Source organism: Agelaius tricolor, unplaced genomic scaffold (genome assembly GCF_023055355.1).
Source record: "Agelaius tricolor isolate 1412-34295 unplaced genomic scaffold, bAgeTri1.0.p SCAF_18, whole genome shotgun sequence".
In the NCBI taxonomy this organism is placed as follows: Eukaryota; Metazoa; Chordata; class Aves; order Passeriformes; family Icteridae; genus Agelaius; species Agelaius tricolor.
Window position 1 is genome coordinate 2,321,411 of NW_027269278.1, and position 21,474 is coordinate 2,342,884.

The 21,474-nt window shown below is 55.7% G+C and overlaps 1 protein-coding gene and 1 long non-coding RNA gene across 4 annotated transcripts in view; both read right to left on the reverse strand.

The window, feature by feature from the left end:
• The window catches only part of PCDH1 (protocadherin 1), a 57,735-nt gene that overhangs the window by 6,497 nt on the left and 29,764 nt on the right, over positions 1-21,474 (reverse strand). The gene's annotated exons all lie outside the window — the stretch shown is intronic.
• LOC139597566 (uncharacterized) lies at positions 1,872-21,403 on the reverse strand. The gene is made up of 2 exons (XR_011681648.1): positions 4,839-21,403; positions 1,872-4,257 (listed from the first exon to the last, which is right to left on the reverse strand). It is a non-coding gene; the product is annotated as an uncharacterized lncRNA (long non-coding RNA).

The following is a 21,474-nucleotide window of genomic DNA, read 5'->3' on the forward strand; positions in this document are numbered from 1 at the left end:
CACGTCCTGCAGGTGCCTCCAGGTGCTGCCCCCCCTGCTGCTGCCTTCCCTGCAGGCAGTGCAGCTGCAGTGGAGCCATCTCCTCCAGGTTCCATGTTTTACAGCACTGCTCCCTCCAGACACCACTTCCCTGCTGAGCTGCTTCCTCCAGGCACCGCTGCTGCTGCTCCCCTCCCTCCTCAGGCATCCTTAGGAACAGCTGGGATTGTGCAGCCCAACATGCCATGTTCTTACACTGGCTAGCCCCATTCCTATGCTATTCCATCCCATGAATAGAATCCCATCCTGTCCTATCCCATCGCTATCCTATCCTATCCTATCCTATCCTATCCTATGCCATCCCATTCCTATCCTATCCTATCCTATCCTATCCTATCCTATCCTATCCTATCCTATCCTATCCTATCCTATCCTATCCTATCCCATCTTATCCTATCCTATCCTATCCTATCCCATCCCAGCTCATCCCAGCAGGAGTTTCCTGCAGGGAACAGGCATGTGGCAGCTCTGTGCCTCATTCCCAGCACATTTTCCCCTTGCCAGTGCTGTTGGGAGAGGGGAGCTGTGTTGCAGGTGGCTCTGGAGCCAGGATCTCCTTCACAAGCTCACAGACAAGGTGCCCCTTCACGGTCCCCAAATCAGGGTGGCACAGCCAGTGCATTATTCCAGCAGGGAATCATGGAATATTCTGAGCTGAAGGGACCCACCAGGATCACCCAGTCCAGCCCCTGTCCCTGCCCAGACCCCCAGCAATCCCCCCTGTGCATCCCTGGTGTCCAAAGGCTCCTGGAGCTCTGGCAGCCTCCGGGCCGTGCCCATTCCCTGGGCAGCCTGGGCAGTGCCCAGCACCCTCTGGGGGAGGAACCTTTCCCTGGTGTCCATCCCAAAGCTCCCCTGCAGCCGTTCCCTCCTTCCCTGAGCTCTGCCCTGGGCTCCTCTCTGCAGCTGCACCAGCCCAGTGCCCTCAGCCCTCCTCGGGTGGCTCCTGCAGAGCCTTCCCCAGCCCCGGCCCCTCCTTTGGGCCCTCTGGAACAGCTTTGGGGCTCTGATGTTGTGGCACCCGAAGTGCCCCAGCACTGGAGCAGGACAATCCCTCCCTGGCTGATCCCCAGGACACCTTTGGATGCAGGATCCCTCCTGCAGCTCCTGTGGGAGCTCCTATGGGCTCCTGGCCCAAATTCCCGTGTGGACGAGCGCAGAGCTCAGCAATGTGCCCTGCAGAGCTGCCGGGGCGCTGTCTGTCCCCCGCTGGGGATGGATGGGCACGGAGCGCTCGGAGCCGGGACAGGGGCAGGAGCTCCCGCAGCCCCGGGCTCCCCCCGCACCCTCCCCGGCTGTAGAACCACCCCTAGCACCCCATCGCCCAGCCAGACGGGACCGATCCTAGCAATACAACACGCGGCCAGATGGCTTCCCAAAGTTCCCACCCTCGCTCCACATGGCTCCCGCTATCGGAGCCCGACCCGGCACTGCCCACCGAGGGGTGACTGCGGCTCCGAGCCACACCTCCGGCTCCCGGGGCGAGAACGAGCAGCCCCCGCTGTTCCACACATCCCCGGAGCTGCCCAGTGCTGCCCGGCTTCTCCTGGGCTCTGCGGTCAGGAGATGGAACAGCCCCGGCATCCCCCGGCCCCTCCAGCCCCGCTGCTCTGCCCCTGTGCCGGGCAGCACACACGGAGCAGCCGCAGCCCCTGCAGGGCATCCCGGCACTCCAGAGCTGCAAACGCCTTCCCAGCCCCTGCCCAGGGCAGCCCAGCACGGCCAGGAAGGGATGTGAAGAGATGGACACACCCGGCTGGGGCTGGGGAGCTTTGCCTGGCTCCCAGGGGATGTGTTCTTCCTCTTCCCTACTCCCAGGGTATGTGTTTCCATTCCCCCATTCCCAGGGGATGTGTTTTCTCTTCTCCCCCATTCCTAGGGTATTTCCGTTTCCCCCATTCCCAGAGGATGTTTCCCCCATTCCCAGGGGATGTGTTTCCCTTTTTCCCCCATTCCCAGGGGATGTGTTTCCCTTTTCCCCCATTCCCAGGGGATGTGTTTTCCCATTTTCCCCATTCCCAGGGGATGTGTTTCCCATTCCCAGGGGATGTGTTTCCCTTTTTTCCCTGTTCCCAGGGGATGTGTTTCCCTTTTTCCCCATTCCAAGGGGATGTGTTTCCATTCCCCCATTCCCAGGGGATGTGTTTCCCTTTTTCCCCATTCCCAGGGGATGTGTTTTCCCTTTTTCCCCATTCCCAGGGGATGTTTCCCCCATTCCCAGGGGATGTGTTTCCCTTTTTTCCCTGTTCCCAGGGGATGTGTTTCCCTTTTCCCCCATTCCAAGGGGATGTGTTTCCCTTTTTCCCCCATTCCCAGGGGATGTGTTTCCCTTTTTCCCCGTTCCAAGGGGATGTGTTTCCATTCCCCCATTCCCAGGGGATGTGTTTTCCCCTTTTCCCCATTCCCAGGGGATGTGTTTTCCCTTTTTTCCCCATTCCCAGGGGATGTGTTTCCCTTTTCCCCCCATTCCCAGGGGATGTGTTTCCCTTTTTCCCCATTCCAAGGGGATGTGTTTCCATTCCCCCATTCCCAGGGGATGTGTTTTCCCCTTTTCCCCATTCCCAGGGGATGTGTTTTCCCTTTTTTCCCCATTCCCAGGGGATGTGTTTCCCTTTTTTTCCCCATTCCCAGGGGATGTGTTTCCCTTTTTCCCCGTTCCAAGGGGATGTGTTTCCATTCCCCTATTCCCAGGGGATGTGTTTTCCCCTTTTCCCCATTCCCAGGGGATGTGTTTTCCCTTTTTTCCCCATTCCCAGGGGATGTGTTTCCCTTTTCCCCCCATTCCCAGGGGATGTGTTTCCCTTTTCCCCCATTACCAGGGGATGTGTTTCCCTTTTTCCCCATTCCCAGGGGATGTGTTACCCGTGTGTGCAGCCGGAGCCGCCTCCCTGCTGCAGTCACAGCGGCCACATCGCCACAGCAACGGCAGGCAGAGCACCCAGATGGATGTTCCCAGACACTGAGTGTGTCCCTGCAGGGCTCAGAACACACTGAGAGCTCCCAAAATCCCCATCACCCCACAGCTTCCCTGTGATACCCAGCAAAACAAATTCAACCTCCCTATAGTAGATTTTGTGGTTGTGGTGCCACCCCCATGATCTCCTACCCTGGCACAGCAAGGCTTCAACCTTCACTGGACTATAAAAAGCAGAATTATTACATTAAACTGCCGAATAATTATGTTAAGAAGCACCTAAATAGGATTACAGGGTCCAAAGGTTAGGAAATGCCAAAATTAGGATTGTCCAGGCAGCCTTAATTCTCCTCCTGCTTCCTGATGCAGAGCAGAGTCTCACTCTGGAGGGAAATATTTCCCCTGGGGTCCCTCTGTGGCTTCCAGGGAGAGGACAGAACCCCTGGGAGGTTTAACAGGGAAGGAGCTGATTTGCCACTGAGACTCTGCCCCAGAGGCTGCAGAAACTGGGGAGGGTACAAGGAAAGGGTCAAGAGATCACAGAAAACTCCTCCTCTAAAAAGGGGCTGGAGGATGGGGGGTGTTGCTCTCCTAATGAGAAAAAACAGCATTTTCTCTCCTCCTTCCAGAAATAAAATATCTGGGCACTTCCCAAAGCACTTGGTACCTGGCACACGCCCTCTATGAAAAATCAGGTCCCTGCAGCTAAAAATCACAGCAGGCAAAAGCAAAGGCACAGAATGAGCATTGCTGGGCAATCCCCTCACTCACCCTGCATAAAACAACCCAAACCCTGCATCCATTCACATCCCAGCATTATCCTCTGGCTGTCCTACAGACCAGAGGCATTCCACAAATATCCACCAGAAACGCTGGGGAGTCCAAACCAATCCATGGAATAACCAAAGCCTCTTCCAGCACCGGCTCCTGCAGCCCCAGGTGAGCAGCAGCACCTGAGGTTCCTTTAGGGGCACACAAAGGCCCTAAACCCGTGGGATTTGGGCAGTGGAGCTCCTGCCCTCCTTCCCTCCCTGCCCCAGGAGCTGGGACAGGGGGAGCTCAGGGCTAATGATGGAAATCCCAGGGGAGGGAGCAGCAGCACCTGCCACCCCCCGGGGCTGCCAGCTCATGCATGCCTTGGATGCACATTCCTGCTGCCCAAATGGCTCCTGATTGCTCCTGCCTGCATTCCCCAGTCCCACCCGCTCTGCTGATGGGGATTCTGCCCCTGGGGGGCTGGGGATGGCCTGGCCCCCTGCAGGTATGGGCTCCCTGGGGACAGGGAATGGCTGTCACAGAGCTCCCTGGGGACACAGGAATGGCCACCCCAGAGCTCCCAGGGGACAGGGAATGGCTGTCACAGAGCTCCCTGGGGACAGGGAATGGTCACCCCAGAGCTCCTTGGGGACAGGGAATGGCTGTCACAGAGCTCCCTGGGGACAGGGAATGGCCACCCCAGAGCTCCCTGGAACAGGGAATGGCGGTCATAGAGCTCCTTGGGGATATAGGAATGGCTGTCACAGAGCTCCCTGGGGACAGGGAATGGCTGTCCCAGAGCTCCCTGGGGACAGGGAATGGCTGTCCCAGAGCTCCCTGGGGACACAGGAATGGTCATCCCGGAGCTCCCTGGGGATATGGGAATGGCTGTCACAGAGCTCCCTGGGGGCAGGGAATGGCAGAGATCCTGGAGGACAGGGAATGGCTCTCCCAGAGCCCTCAGAGCTCTCTGGGGACACAAGAATGGTAGAGATCCCTGGGGACAGGGAATGGCCATCCCAGAGCTCCTTGGGGACAAGGAATGGCTCTCCCAGAGCCCTCAGAGCTCCCTGGGGACATGGGAATGGCAGAGATCCCTGGAGACAGGGAATGGCCATCCCAGAGCTACCAGGGGACAGGGAATAGCCATCCCAGAGCTCCTTGGGGACACAGGAATGGCTGTCCCAGAGCTCCCTGGGGAGACAGGAGTGCCCACCCCAGAGCTCCTTGGGGATACAGGAATGGCAGAGCTCCCAGGGGACAGGGAATGGCCACTCCAGAGCTCCTTGGGGACACAAGAATGCCTGTCCCAGAGCTCCTTGGAGATATGGGAATGGCCATCCCAGACTTCCTTAGGGACACAGAAATGGCCACCCCAGAGCTCCCAGGGGACAGGGAATGGTCGTCCCAGAGCTCCCTGGGGACAGGGAATGGCTCTCCCAGAGCTCCCTAGGGACACAGGAATGGCCACCCCAGAGCTCCCTGGGGACATGGGAATGGCCACCCCAGAGCTCCTTGGGGACACAAGAGTGCCTGTCCCAGAGCTCCTTGGAGACATGGGAATGGCCATCCCAGAGCTCCCTGGGGACACAGAAATGGCCAGAGATCCCTGGGGACTCCGGGTGCCCACCCCAGAGCTCCCTGGCATACTCCGGGTGCCCTGTGCTGCCAGCCAGGGTGACCACAAGGGGCCAGGCCAGCAGCAGCAGTGTCCCCAGTGCCACTCTGAGCACCCACTGCCCTGGTGACACAGTGCCCACAGCCCAGGTGCCCTTCCCAGCCCTCTGGTGTGCTTCACTCTCAGCTGCACCTGGGTGAGAGACAGGGGGTGGCCCTGGTGGCACCGGGTCCTGGGGAGCTGCCAGTCCATATTATCACAGGTTGGTGACACACAGTGCTCCTCCTACCCTGTGTCCCAAGTGCCCAGCTCTCAGAGAATCACTGGTTGTGGTCCCAGAGGGGGTGGAAACCTGAGCCATGGCAGGATTGTGCCCTGTGGGGCTGGGGACAGTCCCCCCAGCCAGCAGGGACGTGGCACAGCAGCAAATGCTTCTTCCAGGAGGAGCAAAGCACATAATCCTTGAGCTTTGAAAGTGCCTGAGCCTGTGAGAGGCCAGGTCTGATCCTCCCTGACCTGTCCCCTCTGCCCCGGGCTGGGGGGAGCACAGAGGGTCCCCTGCAGCCCCATCCCACCCAAACCATGGCATTGCACCCTGGCATCCCTGGGGCTGGCCTGGCACCCTCCTCCTGCTGCATCCCCGTGCTCACCCAGCACCTGCAAGGGTTAATCTGCCTCTCCAGAGCTTCTCAAAGCTAATTAGAAAGAGCCTGGGCAAGTGTGGTGGCAGACACCACTGCACTTATCTCCCCACTTCCGGGGCTCTGCCCTTATCATTTAATTAAAGCTGCAGCCTGCTGCCCTGGCTGCCAGCAGCTCATCACCAAGGGCACTGGAGCTTGAGGCAGCCTCTGCCAGCTCGCCAGGAAGAGCAGGAGAAGGCAGGAACAGGCCCTGGGAAGGACAATCAAAGGGACAGAAGATAAAGGAAGAGTCCCTGTGTGCTGGCTGGGACTGGGGAGGCAGTGAGGAACCCCAGAGTGCCACCCCTGTGCCAGGCATGGGGGGATGCAGGGACAGCTCTGCTCCAGGGGGACCTGGGCAGTGTCACAGCCTGGGAGGGAGCCAAGGAAAGGCCTTGAGGGGAGACACTTCAGACTGGTTCCATCTCCCAGATCCCCCAGAGCAGCTCTCCCAGAGAATCCCAGGATCACTGAGGTTGGAAAAGCCCTCCAGGATCACTGAGTCCAAGCTGTGCCTGATCCCCACCTTGTCCCCAGCTCAGAGCACTCGGTGCCACCTCCAGCCCTTCCTGGGCACCTCCAGGGATGGGGGACTCCAAACCCCCCTGGGCAGCCCCTCCCAATCCCTGAGCCCCCTTTCCATGGGGAAATTCCTCCTGCTGCCCACCCTGAGCCTGCCCTGGCCCAGCCTGAGGCCGTTCCCTCTGCTCCTGTCCCTGTTCCCTGGAGCACAGCCCGGCCCCCCCGGCTGTCCCCTCCTGGCAGGAGCTGGGCAGAGCCACAAGGGCCCCCTGAGCCTCCTTTGCTCCAGGCTGAGCCCCTGCCCAGCTCCCTCAGCCTCTCCTGGGGCTCCAGCCCCTTCCCAGCTCCGTTCCCTGCCCTGGACACGCTCCAGCCCCTCCAGGGCTCTCTGGCCATGAGGGCCCAGAACAGGACACAGCCCTCGAGGTGCCCCAGCAGTGCCAGCACAGGGGACAGGCCCTGCCCTGCTCCTGCTGTCACACTGGTTTTGATCCAGGCCAGGTGCCCACGGCCTCCTTGGGCACCCCTGGGCACCCCTGGGCTCCCAGCAAGGCTCCCTCAGGTGCACCCTGGCCCCAGAGTCCCAGAGCAGAGCCACCCTCCTTTCTCAGCCACACCCAGCTGACACTGAGGTACCAACCTGAAATTTTCCAAACTTTGCTGGATTTCTCCAAAACTGAGGCTGCCAGCAACTTGGACCCTGCAAGTCCTTCGAGCCCCAAAGGCCACCTCTGAGCTGATACCCAGACCCTGGAGAAATGACTTCTTTTTCCTCCCAGAGGAAAAGGACAATCCCTGCCATGCTGAACCAAGCTTCCCAAAGAAACCTGGGGAGCACAGAGCACTGGGAAATGTCCAGAAGGGAGGGAGGCCACCGAGCAACTGAGGGGTGTGGACCAGGGAACAGCATGGGTGTCCATGAAGCAATGGCAGCAAACCCTGGCCACTCCCAAAAAGAGAACATGGATCACAGGACCATGGAATCACAGAGTAGTTTGGGTTGGAAGGAACCTCAAAGCTCATCTTGTTCCCTGCCATGTGCAGGGACACCTTCCACCATCCCAGGCTGCTCCAAGCCCTGTCCAACCTGGCCTTGGACACTTCCAGGGATTCAGGGGCAGCCACAGCTGCTCTGGGCAACCTCAAGGCCTCACCACCTTCACGGGAAAGATTTTTTTCCCTAATATCCAATCTAAGCCTCCTGTGTCAGTTGGAATCAATTCCCCCAATGGATAACCCTGGGAATGCTGTTGTCTGAAGGCCACGCAGGGCAGTGTGGGCACAGCTCCCCAGGGATGTGTTCTGAGGTACATTCAGAGCACATTTTGGGACAAGCAGCCCCCAGCTGCTGCTGGCAGCTCCCATGGCAAATCCCACCCCTCCCTCCCCAAGCGTGGTTAAGCTAATGGATCTTGAAAGGAAATTTTAATAATCACTTTGTTAGCAGGGCTGAGGCAGCACGGCTTGTTCTCCAAAACTAGCTGGAACAGCTCGGCTAAAACTCATGAAAAACAGAAAGAGAAATCAACCTGAGGGAAACCCAGCATGGAAAATTGAAGCTGTGGTGCTGGAAAGCAGCTGAGGCGATAAGCCATGGGAAAGGAGCCTGTGCAGCACAAAATGTCAGCGCTGAGGCTGTGCAGGGCAGGATCCTCACTGCAGAGCTGCTCCAGAGGCACAGCCTGGCTGGAGCCAGGGAGCACATCCTGACCCCCTCCTCCTTTTCCTGCTGCCTCCTCCTGTGTGCCCGGCACACCCTGAGCACCAGGAGCCAGAGCTGTGCTGGCAACGGGAGCACCATCCAGGGAGGGGCTGGGAAAGGGGCTCAGATGGAGAAAAGGAGGTTCAGGGGACACTTTGTGGCTCTGCACAGCTCCCTGACACGAGAGGAAATCAGGAGCTGCTCCCAGGATGAGTGGGCTCCAGCTGCAGCAGGAGAGGTTCAAGCTGGACATCAGGGAACATTTCTTCCCAGAGGAATGGTCAGAGCTGTCCAGGGCAGTGGTGGAGTCACCCTGGAGGGATTTCAAAGCCATGTGTGTAGCTATGATATTTTCTGAAAAATCTTTTCTATAAGATTTTTCCTCCTGAGAAGCTGAGAGGCCTCAGGAACAAAATGTAACCAATGGTTATCTGCTGCTGTGGAATGCAACAGGTGCATCTGGGATTGGGCTCATGGGGTTGTTTCTAATTAATGGCCAGTCACAGTCAGCTGGCTCGGAGTCTCTGTCGAGACACAAGCTTTTGTTATTTTTCTTTTTCTATTCTTCTGATGAAATCCTTTCTTCTATTCTTTTAGTATAGTTTTAATGTAATATATATCATAAAATAATAAATCAAGCCCTGTGAAACATGGAGTCAGATCCTCATCTCTCCCCTCATCCTCAGACCCCTGTGAACACTGTCTCACATGTGGATGTGGCACCTGGGGACAGGGGTTAGTGGTGGCCTTGGCACTGCTGGGGGAATGGTTGGACTTGATGATCTCAGATTTCCAACCTTAATTCCACGATTCTGTGCAAAGGGTGGTCCTCTCCCACCCCCTGCTCCTGTCCTAATCACACAAGCTAGTATTAACAGGCAATAATTGGATTAGTTTTCATTAATTTTCAGCACGGCCAGGCCTCTCACCTCACCTACAGCCACGGGGAGCACTCCAAGGAGCACCAGTTCATGCACACAGGGATTTGGGAATCCCAGCCTGGCTTTGTGAGTCCTCTCCAGTGTTTGCTCCTTGGTGGCTGCCTCTCATTGTTCCCGGGTATTAAAGCTCTTGTGTCAAGGAGAAAAGAAGTGGCGTTTGCATGTCTGCCTTTGAACAAAACCATTGTTCAGCTCCATCAACAATTTAATAATCCTTCCCTAGCAGGACAATGGATGGGGGGAAATGGTGGGTGCAGGGGGGCCGGGAGCCACAGAGCCAAGTGCTGTTCCTGGCCTTTGAAGTCAGGGAGGTGTTTAAGTGACAAAAAACCCACAAGTTTATGAAAAGGGCTCCTCTCAAGGAGGGGATCTGCAAACAAAGGGAACCGAGACCACTCGGAGGGAAGCAGAGCAGGGAGAAGGAAGAGCCCTTGGAAGAGAGTCAAGCCAAACCCCAAGGAAACCAGAGGAAATGACAGTGTGGATTTGCATGTGGACGCTTTGTTTCCTTGCCACGGATCTTTCCTGGGCTGCTTCCGAGGCAAGGGAGCACCCTCGGATCCCTGCAGCTCCTTCAGAGCCTGTCCTGAGCCTGTCCTGCAGACGCCCAGGGGGAAGGGGCAGATCCCTGCCGGTTTTTGGTGGCTGTGGGAAGGATCAGGGGACGGGCACTCAGTGCAGGGTGAGGCTCTTGGGCTGTGCTGTCCCTGCTGGAGGCACACACAGCCCTGGACCCCAAACCCAGCCCTGGGGAACCAAACCCACCTGAAATCCAACGCACAGCACTCCTGGGAGCATTGGAGCAGGGATACGGCCAGGGAACCCTGCGGCAAGGATCCCACATCAAATGGGGCCGTTTCTCTGCCGATTGCTCTGAGATCCAGAGCCCCAACCCCTGGGCTGCCCAGCCCCTTTCTCTGCAGTGCAGCCGTGCCACAAAGCAGCTGAAAACGCTCCTTATTGACGCCTCCAACGCCCACAGACTGCGAGGCTGAAAATCTGCAGTGGGAGCACCACGGGGAGAGGGTTTGTGGCTGGCACGTGGCAGGAGCAGCAGCGGTCACATCCTCCTGTGGTGCAGGCAAAATTCACCCCAAGGAATCAACCCCGGGGCTTGAATTGCAGCATTTGCCCTCCTGCTGTGATTCCCCACCAAGCACTGAAAGGATCTGCTGCCCTAATGGCCAGGATTGGGGAGAAATCCCCTTCTCAAATGGCCAGGATTGGGGAGAAATCCCCTTCTCAAAATGGTCAGGATAAGGGAGAAATCCCCTTCTCAAAATGGCCCGGACTGGGGAGAAATCCCCTTCTCAAAATGGCCAGGATTGGGGAGAAATCCCCTTCTCCTGGAAAAGCAGGAGGGATCAGGATCAAAGCATCCAGCTGAAGGAGCAAACACGGGATATGGGGATGTTTAGGAACAGGGCAGCCTGGGGATGGCTCATTTGGGAAAAAACCCTGATCCTGATGAATTTTGCTGTGCCCTGTGTTTGTTTTTAGGATGGCAGCAAGAAGCCCTTGCGGGAAAGCAGGGAAAAGACAGAAAATCGCTTCCAATAGGGAATATCAACCTCCAGCTACCCCTGGGTGCTGCAGTTTACAGGCTGCTGGAGGAGAGATGCAATAAAGTTTGCACCACTCGAGGGAGGCCTGCCAGAGGCAGTCCTAAAGGCTGCCATGAATAAAACACGCTTTAAAGAGCCAGCGAGGATTACAAAATCCTGAAACCCAGGCGGGACAAGCGGGATGCATCATCCCCCCCGCGTCAGAGGGAGATGTGCTCAGAGCACAGCACCAGGGAGGATGAGCATGAGAAGATTTGGGTTTCACAATCCAACAGAGATGGATGAAAATTTCCAGAATCGGTCCACGGGCATAATTTTTTGCAGTTATTTTTCCAAAGGGAGGAGACGGCAAGAGCAGGTCTGCTCCTCATGCGAGGGAAAATCCGTGTGCGGCAGGCATGGAGCAAAGCAGCGTCTGTGCCCAGGTACAGAGCTCCGAGGGAGCCGCGATTGGAGAGGTCCCGGCCAGCAATTGACCCTTTGAAGGAAGCCGTACATCATCATTAAAGAGCTCCACATCCCGGGGGGCCCGGAGGCGAAACAACCCCGGCGCTGCTGCGCCGGTGTGGGAGCAAACAGGGCTCAGGGAATGACAAATGGAATGCGCGGGGGTGGCAGGGTTTACCTGCGGCCCCAGCACGGGAAGGGCTCGGGATCTGCTCCTCAGGGAAGCTGATAGGGGAACAATAGCCTGCAAGTGGCATTGTTTGCAGGAAAGGCGAGATATTTGCCTTTTCTCACTGATGTTGCTGCATCTCTGTGGGGGCCCCTTCCTGTGTGGCTTATAAGCAGCAAGACGCCAGACGTGGAATACAAAAATTCCTTTGGCTTTGATTCGTTTTCTTTCTGGATAGAGTCAGCTTTACTTTTGTCAAGATCCCTGTTGTCTGGGTAATTTCATCTAGAGATCCTCAAGGAGCAGAGATCTCCACATCACTCCGAGTTTAATATCTCAGTTTGAGCTGGCATATATTCCAGCAATAATTTATACAGCTGAAGAAGGGGAAAAAAAAATAAAAGATTACTTCTGTCTAATTGGCATTACACTAATTACCAGCAAAATACATCAGGCAAATATCACATCTCCTCACTCTCTGTCATTTTGCATTCCCTGCTCCATTTTCTCTTTCCTCGGCAGCGATAAAACAACACGACAGCCATTCCAACATCCCTGAGCAGGGAGCACATCCTGACCCCCTCTCCTCCTCCTGCTGCTGCCTCCTTGTTCCCTCACGTCCAGGCAGGTTGTACTAACCCAGACACACGCAGCTGACTGAGAACTGCTGTTCCCAGGAACCTGTGCATTCCAGCACCCTGCTCTTCCCTGCTGCATCCCTTCCCCAGCCTCTCCCATGCTCCTTGTCCAGAGGGTTCATCCCTGGAGGAACATTTTACACCTGAGTGATACAGAACACAGACTACAGGAGAGTCACAGGTTTCACCCATGGGCCACCTGAGCTGATTTCTTCCTGATTCACAGCATCCCTGCCAGTCTCCCCCACATTGTTGGGAAAATGATGTTATTTTAGCCCAACAGCAGTCTCACACCAGAGCAAAGGTGCCAAGGGTAAATCCAAGCATGTCCAAGAGCTACCATGAGCAGAGTCCTCATCATCCAGCTCATTCTGACGTGAGCTCCCTGCCAGACAAGAGCCCTGGAACAGAGCACTTTGGAGGGATCCTTCCCTGTTCTTGTCCCCCAAGCCCAGGAATGAGGTCTGGATGTTTGTTTTTGGGGATACAGCCCTGGAAGGAGCATCCAGGTAGGGCTTGGTGTCCATAGCGCCCTGGGAGGTTCCACGCTCCCACCAGTGAGGTTCAGCCCTCAGGACTGAGGCTGAAATGCCTCACAGGGATTATTTGGGAGCCTCGTACCCCATTCAGAGGCACAACCTCCTCTCCACCCCACTGGGGACAACACACACACACAATGTCCCTGCGTGTCTCTGCTGGGAAAATGAAGCCTTACAACCATCAACACACAAATTCCCCCATTCCTGCTCATTGGAAGCTTCTTGTCCTGCTCAGAGGAGCTGGAAAGGGAGCCCAGCTCAAGCCACACTGGCCAGGGAACAAGGACCAAGCCCCACGTGGCCTCTGTTGTGTTCCTGAGCAAAGCGTGGCCGGGAAATGAGCCCTGGATGCTGGCAGGGAACGGAGCCCTCGGGAAGGAGAGGCAAACGCAGGGGCTGCCACGGTTTGATAACCTCTGAGGCACAGCAGCCTGGCCCTGGATGGCTCAGCACATCCATGACTAATGGCAGATTTATGGAGTGTCCTCTCCACCGGGGAAGCAGAGTGCCAGCGTTCCAGCCACTTAACGGAGGGGACTTCAAACCAGGATGGATGAGAGCCCGTGGGAAGGAGACAGGAAGAGAGATTCTTTAATGGTGACAGCACAAAGGAGCAAATCCCAGGGAAGAGCCAACAACTGAGACTGACACCTGACCTGTCTCAACAGCAAAGCTCCCATTGATTTCACCAGGGACAGGGATGAATCCCTTATCCTCTATCTCCTGCCGGCGAGAGGGATTTTCCATGTGAGGGATCCACACCTGACCGATCCTTCAAACTCAGCCACCTGCTATTTTTATGAGAAAGAAGCTGCGGTGTGGAGTCCACGAGAAGCTCAAATGGGAGAGTTTGTAAGCTCCTCTGGCATTAAGTTTAAATCCCACGCTAATGCAGGTCCCTTGCACGGGCAGAGGCACTGCCAGGCAGGTTTATGGAGACATTCCGGAGCATTGGGAGGCAGATAAAGGGGAATAACTGCGGTAGATCACACAGGAGCTGGAAATGGCACGTCAAATTACTTCAAAAGGAGCTTTCTAAGGAAGCAGGTCTTTGAAAACAACAAATAGTCTGGGGCTGCTGAGGGATCCTGCCTGTCTGTTGCTTTTACACTCGGTGGCTTTTTCTGGTTTAGACGTGTTCTAAAGCTGAATGCCAAGCTCAGAATCCCTGCCTCCCGCAGAATCCCGGCTTCCTGCAACTTCAGCTCTTTGTGGAGCCACAGAGCAGGCAGGGTGGGAAAACTGCTCTGTCTGGAGGGCAAAAATGGCCAAAAAAATGTGACCCAGCAAAACCTCAGCCTGGTCACTCCCCTGTCCAGCTGACCATGGAGCTGTGCTGGGACAGCAGCATGGCCCAGGGACAGGGGTGAGCCAACCAGGAGGGACAGGAGGGACCTGCCTATTCTGCTCCCAAAACACACAGAGTGTTGTGGCTCTATTCTCTGTAGGAGAACTCATCATTCCCATTCCTGGCTGTCCCCCACCTGTCCGAAGAAATGGCAGCAAGTCCCAAGTTCAAGCGTGCATTTTAAAATGGGCTGGGAAACACAAAAGAAGAGCCTGAAGCAGCTTCACCCAACCCCTCACTCCAAGGAAATGTCCTCCCTGGAGAGGAACGTGGGACAAGCAAAGAAGGGCCCCACCCTCCCATTCCCATTGCAGATCTAATTTGGAAAACTCTTCCTGGAGCCGGGTTTAACGAACCCGAGCTGAAGACATGAATAGTTGGAGGCTGACGTAAACTATTTTTGGAAAATCGACTTTCTACCAAAGAAGGGATGTTGAGATTTGGCCCAGAGATAAGAATAGCTGTGCATGACCATTTGCATGGGCATTTGCATTGGAATTTGCAACCATTGCCAGGGAAAAGGAAAATGCCAAGTCCTGTGTGGGTTGGGTTCCTGTTTTAATGTCACTAGGGCCATGTTCTGCCAGGTGAGGACCTCTTCCCAGGCCTGCTGAGGTGGAATGTGATGGAAAACATTCCTGCCTTGGACTGGAGGGGTTCCATGACACAGTTTGGCCTCTCTTGTTGGGAAGATGGGAAATCCTCCCTTCCCTGGGGCAGAAGAAGGCGCCTTCCCTCAGCGGGTTCATTTATAATTCTTAGCTAAAACCTTCCACATTCCCATCTGTGTGTAGCTGATTCCCCTAAGGAAAGTCTCAAAGTTTGCCATGGAGCTGACCAAGCCCAAGAGTGGTTCCAAGGAGCGGGGTGAGGTTGGGGTCAGCAGCTCCCAGCTGGTCCCCGGGCCTGGGGTCTCTGCAGGATTGCCCAGAAAATCCACACAACGAGGGCAGGGTCACCTCCCCATGCACAGGGACAGGAGCATCCTGGGGAGGGCTTCCAGAGGGAAAGAGGAATAAAGATTAGGAGAAATGATAGAATTTTCTCCACCCAGTAAATTCAGAGCAGGAGGAATGTGATGGACATAACACAAGTGAGAGGGCATTCGTGGATTTCCACCGGTTTGCCACAGACAGCAAGGGAATGGAAGAGATCCCAGCCCAGCCCAGGATGGGAAGGACCAGCAAGAAACTCCCAAAATCCAACCCTGAACGCAGCAGGCACACACAGAGCCATGGGGACCTGGAGATGCTCCAAGAGAAGGCACCTTCCCACTGAAATGCGGAGTTTTTGTCTCTTGGGCGTTGACTCCGAGTGACTGCACTGCCTGGACCTTTCACAATCACACCACGTGGGCTCAGGGACAGAAAAGGGGGGAAAAAAGCAACCAGAATCCAACAGGGAAATTTGGGTTCTACAAATAACTCCTCTAAAGATGTCCAGGATCCACCAAGGATCTTTGGAGAATTCGAGGACAGCCTTATGTGTGTGCTAGCACATAATCCTGGGAGGCAGGAGAGGCAGATAAATTATTGCAGCTATTTTGGACAACGTCTGAAGCGAGGAGCAGCCTTCTTAGAAGGTCTTGAGAGGATTAAAGGCAGTGTCTGGGAGCAATGTGCTTGCTCCTGGGGCAGGGGAACAGTGTCCCCTGTTTACCCCAGGCTGCTGGGGACAATTAAGGAAGGTCACCTGGCTGGCTGGCAGGACAAGCGCCCTGCCCTGAGCAGCTCTGGCGTCAGAGTCTGCCCAGACACAGCCACTGGAAAACATGGAAAATAAGGAAATAGGGCTGGAATTACAGCTCAGGCAGAAATGTTGAAACTGGGATGGGGTAATCCAGGGCCATTTGCAATCTGCTGGATGTTGTCTGTCCTGATAAAAATCTTTTCCCAGCCCTGATTAAGCAAACCAGGAGCCGGTTTTGGGGATGAACCAACATTAAGTGTGGAAAGGAGAGAAGCTCCCAATTTCTTCTGCAGAAGAAGAGGATCACTGAGGGATCCAGAAAGAATTTTCAGAGATAGATGATGAGCAAAACACGGTCACAAAGAATGTGGACACCCTAAACCCGGGCAGCAGTGGGAGCTGCTGGTCAGGACAAAAGGAATTCCAGCCCTGAAGTGTTAAAAAGGGTGAAGATCAGTAACAAAAACCCCAAACCCACAATGTCTCAGCTGGAGAGGAGTCCAAGCAGCAGCCAGGCCTGAGCCCAGCTGGGCAGATGTGTGACCTGCTGGATTCCAGTCAGCAAAGACCAGGAATGGCACAGATCTGAGTGGGATCCCACATCCCAGACAAAGCCCACTCCAAAGCATCCCTCAGCCTCTGCAACAAAGCAGAAGTGCTGCATGGTACATTTGAAAAAAAACAAAAAAACAACTCCACAGACTGCAAATGTGCCTGGAACTCTTTCTGCAAGACAAAAGGGACATTTAGAGATAATGTAGGAAAAAGAGAATAGATTTTAAGATCTAGAGGAGTCTCTGTGCCAGGGAAGGAGACAGAATGTAATTTTTTTGTCCCATCTGTTGGCTGCAAGGAATTGAACAACAATCACAGTGAGAACCTTAAAAAGCAGCTCATGACTGGCACTAAAGCAGAGGCAGGAGGCAGTGACTGCCCAGGGCTGCAAATCCATCCTTGTGGTGAGCAGGAAAAGAGAATGGTCGGCTCAGGAGTACTCTGAGCCATCCACCTTCTCAAGGAGCACAAAACTGGGGGTGCTCAGCATGGAGAAAACTCCAGGAAGAGCTCAGAGCCCTTCCAGGGCCTTCCAGGAGAGCTGGAGAGGGACTGGGGACAGGGGATGGAGGGACAGGACACAGAGGGCAGGGATGGACGGGATATTGGGAATCAGGAATTGTTCCCTGTGAGGGTGGGCAGGCCCTGGCACAGGGTGCCCAGAGCAGCTGGGGCTGCCCCTGGATCCCTGGCAGTGCCCAGGGCCAGGCTGGAGCAATCTGGGATAGGGAAAGGTGTCCTTGCCCATGGCAGGGGGTGGGACTGGATGGGCTTTAAGGTCCTTTCCAAGCCAAACCATTCCACAATTCCTGGCACTGCAGGGTGCACACACAGCCAGGTGCAGCCACGTTTCCATGCCATGGTGACACTGTGAACACAAACACTCCCAGACACATCATCCCTGCACCTGGCGCTGCTGTGGATGTCACCAAGTGCTGCTGGGGGGCTGTGGGACATCACCTGGACACATCCAGCCCACCAAAAGCTTGAGGGCAAATTGGAGACCATGCAGAGAGGAAAATGAGCCGGAGGAACGGAAGGCTTGAACTATAATCAGAAATTAGCAAAGAGGAGGAGGGAAACTTCTCCCCAGGCTGCCTCTGCAAGGGTTGCCAAAAAGCACCACACACATCCAAGATGTGCCAGATGTTGCTGCTGCCCAGGAATGAGGCTGCAGGTCTGTGGTGGTGGCAGGAGCAGATGGCAATGGCTGGGAGGAGCGCGAGGAAGGGTGGGAGGAAGGAAGAGACACCCAGCTGCCAAAATCCCTTGCCTTGGCTCTGCTCACAGGGAGGGACTTGACTCAGTTTTCTTTCACAGAGATCTTTAAATGTTGAGTTGCCTGAATGGGATCTCCGAGTACGCACCAGGAGAGGGAATTCTGGGGAATTGTGGGACTCAGTGGGAAGAAATGGGAGGAGCTGAAGCAGAGTTTAAGTGTAAACTGGTGAAACTGGGGGCAGAGAGGACCTTCCACTGGGAGGGCTCACCTGGGGTCTCACACACTGGGCTAACCAAGTGGGAAATTCCTAAAGGGATGCTCCCAGCAGAATCACAGGCTGGGATTTCATGGCTGTGCCACACACAGATAAAGACAAGCTGCTCTTTCTTCCTTTGCAAAGCATCCCTCTAAATCTTCCCTGAAACAAAGCAAAAACTGGACTGGGGGGCTTTTATTGAGCCCAGCAGCCAAACCTGGGAAGTGGAATCTCCATCCATCCACTCCAGCTGTGCTGAGGTGTTGGGAGGGGCCCGGACAGCACCAGGAAAAGGCTGGGCTTAGCAAAGCCTGAACCAGGCAGGAGAGCTTCAAACCAGCTCTGCACAAAGTCCCAAAGCCAAGCTCTGCTCCCACCTCAGATGTCAGCAGCAGCCTGGGCTCTGGTATCTGGGAGCAGCTGGATTCCTGCCTTGTGCCTCTGGAACACCAGGATCCCAGCAGAGAGAGGGAGGAGCTGCCAGCTCATCCAGGGTCACCCAGAGCGAGCAGCCACCTCCGAAAAATGCAAATTGCAATTTTCTATTTCATTCCCCACCTATGGCGGAGTTGCTTCCCTGGAACTGTGAGGATAAACTCATGAACATCTGGGAAGTGCAGATCCTACGGAACAGAGAGTGTTGGGAAAGCTCATGAGGTGGTTGTAAATTCCATACTCGGAGCACAGTTGTAACTGCATGCATTGAAAATGGCATGGGGTCCTCACTTTAAATAACAGCCATAAAACAGATTTTGGGGGTGGAAAAACACGAATCAGGAATGCTTCATCCAATAAAACACAATCTCAGATACATTTGCACCACACAGGGAGAGAGGGAAAACAAGCTCCGTGTAACAATTCCTAAATTTCTCATATTTGGTCCTGAAATCCTGTGAAATTCCCTCGATGGCTGCTGGAGAGTGAGGGCACTGTCCCCATCCAAGCCCTCCGTGCGTTATGGCAGGGCAGAGCCTCCATGGAGCACCAGCATTCCCAGGCTCCTTCCAGCCAAAGCAAATCTGGGATCCGGGGGGAACAGATGTCTTTGGGAAAAGCACCGGGTGGCCAAGTGGGAGCCTGAGCTTCATTCCCAGCTGAGCAGGCCCCACCAAGGTGGGGAACAGCACAGGGAAATGTTGGGGAGGAAACAGTGGGCAGAGAGGGAAAATAGCAGGGATGACAAACGCCTGGGATGACTGAGGAGCTGCCACGTCAGTGCCAAGCTCCTGGAGAAGCCTTCACCAGAACCAGCGTAATTCCTCCTGCAAAGGGCCTGGCTCAGCCCCTGCAATACAGCATTTTACTGCAGTCTGCACAGCAGAAAGGGTCCAAAAAAGGAGGACACTGAGATGTGTGTTAATCAAGTGAAGAACCATCTACAAAGAAAAGGCATGGATCTGTCTTCCAGTTGAAACGCTATAAATAGCCTTGCATACTTGCTTATCAGATTGGTTCGGCTGCAGGGATAATCTCCTGGAGAAAGCAATGGAAGCCCTGTTATGTTGGATATTTATAACCAGATGAAAGCTGAGAAAATGCACAGTGGTGTCAGCCTGGTGCTCGTGCCGCGGGATGGGGGTGCGGCATCCAGCGCGGCTCCGTGGTTTAACAGAAGGTCAGGAACAGCTCAGTCTGCCCAGCTCCCCAAAAACCCAACATCCGACCTCTCTGAGGGGCTGGGGATGCCCATGGAGCCAAGGCAAGGACATGGTGGGACAGTCCCCAAAAGGCTGTGATGGTCCCACATCACTGGAGAGCCTTTGCAGGAAACAAGTCATGATCCTTCTCGGGACTAACAAGGTCTGGCTGGAGGCACAGATGTGGATGTGCCACACCCCGGGCAGGGCACGGAGCAAACACAACTCTGCTGAGCTGCTCTAACACCCCAGTGCCTCCTCATCCCCAAATGGCCTGTCCCAGTGCCAGGATGCCCTCACAGTCTGCTTAGAGGATCACGACCCTGAGCCCAGCTCCTCAGGTCCCCCCTGAACGGCTGTGCCAGATTATCTGCAGAGCACCAGCACCAGCTCGGGATAATACTGGGGGATTCCAAGAGCCTTGAGCTGCCATGGCCTCTGCACCCAACACAGGATGTCCTCCAGCACCAGGACAGATGCTGGAGCCCCTGGAGCCTGATTCCCAACCACTGCCATGGAAGGGAGCCAAGGCAGGACGTTCTGGGGGATGGAGAGCGGAGCAGGGCTGTGGTTATTCCTGGGAGCCTCCACAGGGTCTGTACCACACCAGGATCTGGTGGTGGCTGGGTGTGGGGTGATTCCTGCTCTCCTGGGAGGTGAGCACACACAGGACACCCTGTGCCAAGGCAGGGAGCTGGTTTGTAGGGCAGGTTTGTGATGCTGTGGGCAGGCAGCCATCCCTGGCAGCTCCAGGCAGTGTCCCCTGGCCTTCCTCCTCAGGCCCATCCAGCTGGGCACACAATGAACATTCCAAGGAATATTCCAAGACAACCCTCTCTGCCCTCCAACTTCCAGGTGCTCCTCTCTCTCCCCTCTTTTTACTTTTAGCCCTGCTCCTCCCTCATCATCCCTGAGTTTCCTGTCACATTCCAGGGCTCAACCTTTCCTCTTCCAGGTCCATCACCCCCACTACCTCGCCGTGTCCATCAGCTCATCCATGGGGCATCTCCTTGCTCACCACCCTTCCAGCCTCTCTTCCAAGTACTGTTACTGAGTGCCAAGGCTCCAGGAACTGCTCCAAACTGCTCTTCCCAGGTGACTGACTGGCACTTTTGGGGAGAAAGTCATCTGCACAGCACTCATGGACAGAAGGGTGCAACAGATGGATTTGGGAACCCCTCCACGCCTTGCTCTAATGGTTGTAACACAGAGAACTCCAGTGTTACTCCAGGAATAACCCGGGAATTGGGAAGGGATGTTCCACTAGACCTGTCCATTTCCACAACAGAGGGACCCAGCAGGTTTGCAGCTCCCTAAAAACCGTCTGAATGCACACTCAACCATCTTCCCACCACACACACACCTGTCCCAAAGCCAAGGATGCTCCCAGAAACAGGAGGAGACTTCAGGAGAACCCTCTGCCACCTGCTCCTCTTCCCTCCCAGAAGTTTCTTTGACCCTGCCACCTCCACAGCCACCTCCCCTGGGGACACAAGCACAGAAGGCAGCAGGTACAGGAGAGACGATGTTATGTGCACAGCCAGAGCCAAATCCAAGGAAGCAATGGGAGCTGGCCAGAGAAGACAGCTGGGGGGTGGGTGGGCTGCAGCCAGGGGGGCAGCACGGGGGCAGCACGAGCAGCACGAGCGCGGGGAAGCAGCTCTCTGGTGGTGACACCACAGACACCTCCAGGGGTTCTCAGGGAAAGCTGGACCCCACTGGGAGGTGACCTGAGGGGCACGGTGAAGGGACATGTCGCTCTGGGGTTTGCCACCACCACCACCATGCTCAATGAGCCTCCGCTCCACGGATCTCCTGAGCCCAGCCTGTGCCACTAAACCTGCTCTGCGCCCTGGAACCCCCCATAGCTCCGACCCCAAACACACATGGGGAGCTCCAGCACACCCCAATCCCCCTGAGGTGGGGGCGGGCAACCATGGGAGCCCTGAGTGCAGCACACGAGCTCCCCATGGGCTGGGATACAGCCCCTCTGCTCACCCCTGTGCTGCATCTCAGACCACAGGGCCAAATCCACCTGTCCCTGCCACACCCACACCCACCTGCTTCCTGCCACACCCATCTCCTGCCGCCCACCTGTCCTGTGCCCCACCCACCTGTCTCCTTGACTCCTCCCAGGCCTCCCCTCCCTCACCCACCTGTCCCCTCCCCACCCCTCTTGCTGCTCTCTTGCTCTGAGCCTCCCCTCTTCTCCATCCTCCCATCCCCACCAAGCC